The 8,550-nt window shown below is 37.7% G+C and overlaps 1 long non-coding RNA gene across 1 annotated transcript in view; it reads left to right on the top strand.

Annotated features, from left to right (window-relative positions):
* Positions 1–262: 262 nt before the first annotated feature.
* The window catches only part of LOC117980357 (uncharacterized), a 31,594-nt gene continuing 23,306 nt past the window's right edge, over positions 263–8,550 (top strand). Inside the window, exon 1 of the long non-coding RNA XR_004671631.2 lies at positions 263–435. This is a non-coding gene — a long non-coding RNA (uncharacterized LOC117980357). The remainder of the gene's footprint in view (positions 436–8,550) is intronic.

Here is an 8,550-nt window from a genome sequence, read left to right as displayed (position 1 = left end):
GAATCTGTTTTTAGATCACTTCTCAGTGACACTTACAGGCAACAAGTTTGAGGGTCAGTTATCTAAAGGCTCATCTTAATTATTCCAAGTTACTGAATAGATCTTAGAAATGCACATGTTCCAATGCAAAGGTCGGAAGAAACTGCCTCACTCCCACTTTCACACACATGGACATGCGGCGGCAATGCTCTAGGACAGAGGGTAGGACAGTGCCTGCTGGACAGGGTTAAGGTTTGTGCCACTCTGTGTCTTTCTTGCATCCATAGCTCTTGCCTGTCCCTCAAGAGCAGAAAAATTGGAAACTACATTTCCCAGGCTTCCATGACAGCAGGGCTCTAGCTAGATTTCATCAGTGTCAAGCAGTCATGTACAATTTGGAGGGATGAGAAAGAAAAGAAGCAGCCATATTTCTCCAGCAGCAGCAGATTCTGGCAGGTATGTGACATGCGCAGAGGGGTGACATGGGGGTTTCTCAGCAACTTTCAGAGTCTGAAGATACCAAGGATTTCTGATGGTAGCTTTCCTGAGATTTCCCAAAAGCAATCTTTCTAATCTATACCCGTTTCCCTCTCGTATCCTTGCAATGGTTGTGTAAGCCTCTTCTCGGTGTTAATTCTCTTCCTCCCTGAATGTGAAGTGGCTTCTGTTTTTTGGCATGACCGTATTTGTCACAGTTACACCATTATCCTGCAGACCCTCTTGGAGCTGGAGGTATTAACCTAGGCATTTGCACTCTGAACCCATGAGAATTACAACCCAGAAAAGACAGAATCTCCTAGAAAATGCTTAATAAAAATCCACAAACCCCACAGCTCCTGTGGGAAAGCATGCAGTGAATCAACTCACTGAAAATTCGCAGGCTCCCTGGTTTCAGCCATAAGAGCAAAGGTGGCAAATCCCTTGCACAGGGGTCTGACTGTTTCCCTGATTTATAAATTTTTAACAAAATTAGCTAACTCTATCCTAGTGCGAAGTGGACTCTAATATTATGCCTCATCCCTCACATCCCACACTTCAGAGTTCTCTCATATACAAGTCTTGGAAAACTTCAAGGAAAAGTTTTACTCAAACACGGGAAATCTGAATGTTTCCAAACAGTAAATTATTCAAGGGCTCAGGAAAAAATTTATTTGGCACCAGTTAACTGTAGAAACGCTACATGATGACAGATATAAATGTTTGATTTTTTTTGTCTTTCATTGGTTATAATTAATACATTTTATATTTTCAAAAGATAGGCAAGAGAACCTGAAAGATAAAATGATTTAGATCAGCTCTATCTAACAGTGATTACCTTTTTGTGATGATAAAAAATGTTCTATATCTATGTTGTCCAATGTGGAAGACCCTAGTCACATGTGGCTATTAAGCACTTAAAATGTGGCTACTGCAACCAAAGAATGTTTAATTTTATATAATTTTAATTAATGTAAAATTAAATTAAATAGTTACATATAGTTACTGCATTGGAGAGCATGAATTTTTTCAAACCTATTTGACACAGGTCTTTGTTTTTCAAGTAGTCTTCCAAGAATATAAAAATTATATTTAATTAAATACATTTATGAAAAGGATAACATTATATCAAAATGTAAGGCTCTTTATATAGATAGAGTAAATATTGGTTGTTGTAGGAATTCAATATGTATTACACTCATATGCATGTTTCAAATTTAAAAAGTAATTGAATTTTTAATTAAACAAGTAGTGAGAACGTTCTTGTAAACCCTTTCAAACAATGCAGATAAACATCCCATTAGCCAGGCTCATTCCCCACATCCTAAAGGAGGAAAAACATTATTATAGGTTAAGTTTTTTTATGTATTTAGAAATATATTTGTATAAAAATGTAATATAATCTATGTATCCATGTTTGGATTAGGGGATATTTTATTGTTCCTAATATCACAAACACACACACACATTGTTTTTCGTAACTGTGTGACATTCCTAAGTATGCATTTTTTGGTAGCCCATTTGACCATTCTTCCCTTGCTATAATCTTATGTTATTTATAATTTTTCCTCTATTATAAACAATACCATAATAAGCATTCTTTTATGTAAGTTCTTGTGTATATTTTAAGTTTTAACAGATTGTAAAATTTCCCTCTATGATGACTATAAAATTCATATTCACCATTGCCTCCCACTGATATTATCAAAGTTTTTTTTTTTTTTGGCAATCTGATGATTCAAAAAAGGAATCTTATTTTAATTTATATCTCCCTATTACTATTGAGGTTAAGCAGCTTTTCATATATCTGTTGAATTTTATCTTTTGTGAATTGACCATTTATATCATTCATATAATTTTTTAAGATCAGAAAAACACACACTAATACAGCAAAACCAGGACTGAATTTTTTAAAGATTAGGGTGCTTTGTACATTAATGTCCATAAATAATTATTGAATGAATGAATAAACCAGCCAGCATCATACAAATCTCTCTCTCTAAAAAAAAAAAAAAAAAAAAAAGGATTAATTGAATCCATTTTGTTCTAAACCCAAGTTCCAGATTTCAGAATATCAGGGCTAGACAGGTAAATGACAGGTTTATATTTATTGTGTCTTATGAAAACTACTTCTAATGCTCTCCCTTATTCTATTAGAAAAATAAATTTTAAAAATTCAACTAAATAAATATTGGCCAGGCACGGTGGCTCACTCCTGTAATCCCGGCACGTTGGGAGGCCGAGGCGGGTGGATCACTTAAGGTCAGGAGTTGAGACCAGCCTGGTCAACATGGTGAAACCGTGTCTCTACTAAAAACACAAAAATCAGCTGGGCATGGTGGCACACCCCTGTAGTCCCAGCTATTCAGGAGGCTGAGGAAGGATAATCACTTGAACCAAACGGGTGGAGGTTGCGGTGAGCCGAGATCATGCTACCGCACTTCAGCCTGGGAAACAGAGCGAGACTTAGTCTCAAAAAAAAAAAAAAAAAAGAATTCAACAAATAAATATTTATTTAATAACCACTCGAAGTATTTCTGATAGAATTGTTATTCTAATTTCAAGTACTTTGTTCTCTAAGACCCCAAAATCCCTAATGTCTCCATAGCAAAATAAGAATGACATTTTATAAGTTTTTCTTAGAGACAGGGTCTCATTGTGTTTCCCAGGCTGGAGAGCAGTGGTGCAATCTTGGCTCACTTCAACCTCCATCTCCTAGGCTCAAGTGATCCTCCCACCTCAGCCTCCTGAGTATCTGGAACTACAAGCATGTGCCACCATGCTGGGCTAAGATTTTTATCATTTTGTAGAGATAGGATCTCACTAAAGTGCTCATGCTGGTCTCAAACTCCTGGCCTCAAGCAATCCTCCTGCCTCAGCCTCCCAAAGCACTGGTATTACAGGTATGAGCCACCATGCCCAGAATGGCATTTTAACTGATGCACTTTTCATATTTTACAGTTTTGATCTCATAGCTAGTTAATAAGAATAATTTAATCATTTTTCCATCACAAATACCTCCAAAAGGTTTTCACTTCTGCAATACCAACATTTCTTCTTCTTCTGGTAAAAGTACCCTGTACTTTGTGGGTCTACTCTTCCACTGTCTCAATTCACATGGCATTCATGAGGCTGACTTCAACCATGGCCCCAAGGTTGGGTCAGGAAACAAAAACAGCCTGAGTAGCCAAGTAGAGCCAACTATATGAATCACAGAGATTTCAGAGGAGTAATAGAAAGGCATTATCTCTCCAACATAAGTCCAAAGTGAGTAGCAGCCATTTTGCTATGTGGTCTGAGAAACCCGCTTGAGAATGAAACAAATGAAAAGGAAAGCAAAGTCTAGAAATCAAGAGAGAAAGAAAGTGGGGCAGGGGAGGAGACAACCAGGTCCTGATAGTGACATTTAAACCACCAGATTCAGTCACACCTGAAGCCACATCTACAGTTAGATTTTTCAGATATCCACCCCCTCCAACACACACAAAAAAGGTCCTTTTTGCTTGAATCCATTTGAATTGGTTTTTTGTCATTTGCAATAGAAATAATCAGAAACAATGTACAGTTAACACATGTGGACATAGGAGCTCTTTGAAGAGTGATTCTAAATAATCTAATATCCAAATTATTCTACTTCTCTGCTTGTTAGAGACATTGTCTAAATCCACATTTCTGGGATTGAGCAGAAATGAGGTTGATCTGCATTACTTCTTTTTATTTTTATTTTTTTGAGATGGAGTCTTGCTCTGTCTCCCAGGCTGGAGTGCAGTGGCGCAATATCAGCTCACTGTAACCTCTGCCTTCCAGGTTCAAGTGATTCTCCTGCCTCAGCCTCCTGAGTAGCTGGGATTACAGGCACCCACCACCATACCCAGCTAATTTTTGTAATTTTAGTAGAGATGGGGTTTTCTATGTTGGCCAGGCTGGCCTCGAACTCCTGACCTCAAGTGATCCACCCGCCTCGGCCTCCCAAAGTGCTGGGATTGCAGGCGTGAGCCACCGCGCCTGGCCTGATCTGCATCAGTTTTTATATATAAAATATTTTTCCCATTTTACATTCTCTCATGGAAATAATTGCACAGATGCTATATAGATCAAATGCTGTTATCCTTGTTTTATTAATAAGAAAAATGGACATATAGAAAAGCTAACGATGTTTAAGGTCTGGGACAATATCCAAGACTTTCGACTCATAGCTCTTGCTTATATTTGATCCTGTGCACTTCCCATAGGATGCTAAAGATGAAGTGAGTAAGTAGTAGGAAACAAGAAACTGATGACAGCGTCTGATGATACCATCCTGCATGTTTCCAGGCCTGATACAGTGGAATCTGCTTTCAGTTTACACTCTACAAGTCACTTTGCTGCTAAAGGTGTGTGGAGGCTTCCTCTCCTAGAGTCATAGCACACAGCAGACACTGCCACCAATCAGAGTCAACGCCAATCCCACCAAATGACTCAATGAAGAGACACTGGAGACAGTGAGGAAGTCCCCATGTACCTCTTGCATCCAGCTTTTCAAACAAAACATGATAAACCATGTAGTGAAGAAGTTAGGCATCTGGATCTGGAATCAGGTGAATTTGATTTTGAATATGGGCTCTGTCACTTTTTAGCTACATATCCACCAGCATGTTATTTATTCTAATTTTCTATTTTATTCTCACTACCCACTCTGAGTAGGCTCAACCTCTCTAGATTCTGGTAAGTGGCAGGGATGAGAGAAAGCCATCTAAGCAACTGCTCATGCTTGACACAACCTACCAGGACACCAGAAAAATGAGCCTCTGTCATACTCCTATCCAGCTTCCTTCCAGGCAGTGATGACATAACAAGGTGTTACCATATAGTTTGTTATCTAACTGGACTTACCTTAAAGTCAGATGAGCAAGTAGAAACCTGCACCATACCAATAATCTCTCTAGCCTACAGGCTCAAGGTAATCCTTTGATAGTTCATTCTTTGCATCACAAACCCCTTTCAAATTCTTCCCCAGGCTTTCCTATGAGGTGACACTAAGGGGAATACAATGTGGCTCTAATACCGTTTGTACAGATTGTGCATATTTTTTCTCATTAGAATGGCATGCACTGTAGAGGGATTCCCATTGTTAGAGTAAAGTTTTAAACACGTGAACATGTTGGAATCCTCTCCATCCTTTGTTTTGTGAGTTTCTTCACAAAGCCTTGGAGATACGTATACCTTTGGTGACTTCATTCACTCATTTCACATATCCTACTTCTATTATCTAACTCTGGTATCCATTCCTTTCCATAAGGCAGTGAACTTTTCTACTAGTTAATATCCCCATTCAAAAAATCTGTCCTCTCTGAACCTTGATTTCATCATTATAAAGTGAGGGTATGGGGGAAATTACGGAAATTATGTTTAAGTGAATAACTATGCATTTTCTAGAGGATATCACCCCAGATTATCTAATTTTGATTCCATGGGAACCATCTTACAACTCTGTAAGTTGTAAATAATTGAAAGCAATACAAAATATTTCTTGTCGGTAGACATACGCATTTTTTTCCAGTTAAGTAGAAGTTTGATTGACTTCCTTTACCACATTATTCAAAGAAATATTTTGCTTTCATTTGTACATTCATTTTAATATTTCTGATCTACAAGTGGGTTTGTCCTTTGGACTGTTTTTGAATCAGCTGTAACATCTGTCTAGTTCTCTCTTTGATTAATAAATAAAGTCTTAAGCAAGTGTTTATTTTTATATCTGTAAAATAGTCATGATTTAATCTTTTTCAAAATTATTTTTAACAAAATTGAAAACACTACCTATCTCAGGTAAACTAAAGTTTTGATGAAGTAGTGTTTATAAAGCTTACCATGCATTAAGCACTCAGTGAATGTTATCAATTATTATTTCAAAAGAGAAGTTTGATAATTTTTCAACCAGTTATTTTTACATTTTTATATACCTTCAAATAAAAGATCCCACGTTGGAGTTGCTAACTATAGATATCTGGACACAATGGACCGTCCCTAAAAATTATTAATAATGTTGACTCCTAGTCTGGCAAACTTAGGTTCAACAGCCCGCATCTTGCGGAATGCTGTCTTAATGAAGCTTATTCCCAAATGGGCATGCTCCTAATTATACATGCAATCAAAATATATGACCAAAAAACTTTACAACTGGCAACAATAAGGAATCTGTGTAAAAAGTGGAAGTAATTATGTCTACAACATAAAGATGTGCCACCAAAACCAAATAGAAAATGTTAATTCTCTGACTTCTGGCAGATCCATATTATATTGTTCCAAGATACAATGAACTAACTGAAGCCCCCAACAATAATGATATGGTCAAATTTTAATTCATAAGGTGACACCTATAAAGATGTTCACAGACATTTGTTTTAACTTGTGACCAAGTGTTGATCTTTGTCCTACTGACAGAGATTCCTTCAGAGGACCAGTGGGAAGTCAAATTATTTGAAAGATGTTATCACTATTTTTACATAATAAAACAACCAGGTAGTGTAATGAATGATTATTTTTCCTGCCACTGATATGATATAAAAGCTGTATTTCATCCTATTTCCCTAAGTGTGAATATTTTCAGTGTTTGAATTTCCAGTTTCTTGTTTATTAAAGACTCCATTATTACTTTTTAAAGTTCCCAGTAACATCTACCAAAAAAAAAAACTTTAAGATTAATGATTGATGAAATGCTTCATGTTTAAGGTTCTAAATTACCAAAATTCCAAAGAAATTTTGCATTTTTCTTACTTTCTTTCACTCTTCAACAAACATATTCTATCTCCAAAATACCTTACATTTTAATGTTATTGATGTGAAACTTTTTCTACTAACATGATCTGCTTATCAGTGACTATGTCTGACCTGTATAAGGAAATCTATTTCTAGTTTGTCAATTTAGGTATTTTGGTCATAGCACCTATATATCACATATCCTAGTTCCAACAGATGGAATTGCCACATGTTTAATTCAACTGAGTGTTTGAAATGTCACAAATACAATTACTCTAATCCTACTAAATCAAACGCACTATGCACATTCCATTGATTGCCTTTGTAACTAGTCATTATTATGGCCTAAAATGGTCAATTGAGAAAATAATCAATTCAAACATACCATGAAGACCATTGCCACAATAGGTATTCTGAAACCAAGGTTAGCCTAGCAAAATATAGTATAGTTGGAAATATCAAAGAGTTGCAGCCACTAAGTCAAGGTTTTTATGTTAGTCTGTTCTAGCATTGCTATAAAGAAATACCAAGCCAGGTGCGGTCGCTCACGCCTGTAATCCCAACTGTTTGGGAGGCCAAGGCAGGTGAATCATCTGAGGTCAGGAGTTCAAGACGAGCCTGGCTAACACGGCAAAACCTCCATGTCTACTAAAAATAGCAAATTAGCCAGGCGCAGTGGCAGGCGCCTGTAATCCCAGCTTTCACTCGCGTCCGTGTGAAGAGACCATCAAACAGGCTTTGTGTGAGCAACGAGGCTGTTTATTTCACCTGGGTGCAGGCGGGCTGAGTCCGAAAAGGGAGTCAGTGAAGGGAGATAGGGGTGGGGCTGTTTTATCTGATTTGGGTAGGTAAAGGAAAATTACAGTCAAAGGGGGTTGTTCTCTGGCGGGCAGGCGTGGGGGTCACAAGGTGCTCAGTGGGGGAGCTTTTTGAGCCAGGATGAGCCAGGAGAAGGAATTTCCCAAGGTAATGTCATCAGTTAAGGCAGGAACAGGCCATTTTCACTTCTTTTGTGGTGTAATGTCATCAGTTAAGGCAGGAACAGGCCATCTGGATGTATACATGCCGGTCACAGGGGATATGATGGCTTATGTTGGGCTCAGAGGCCTGACACCAGCTACTTGGGGGGCTGAGGCAGGAGAATCACTTGAACGCGGGAGGTGGAGGTTGTGGTGAGCTGAGATAGCGCCATTGCACTTCATCCTGGGCAACAGAGTGACACTCCATCTCAAAAAAAGAAAAAAAGAAAGAAAGAAAGAAAGAAAAGAAAAGAAAGAAAGAAATACCAGAGACTGAGTAATTTACTTTTTTAAAAAAGAGGTTTAATTAGCTCACGGCTCTGCAAACAATACAGAAAAC

Source organism: Pan paniscus, chromosome 4, assembly GCF_029289425.2.
Source record: "Pan paniscus chromosome 4, NHGRI_mPanPan1-v2.0_pri, whole genome shotgun sequence".
In the NCBI taxonomy this organism is placed as follows: domain Eukaryota; kingdom Metazoa; phylum Chordata; class Mammalia; order Primates; family Hominidae; genus Pan; species Pan paniscus.
This window is presented reverse-complemented; position numbering and strand designations above follow the sequence as displayed.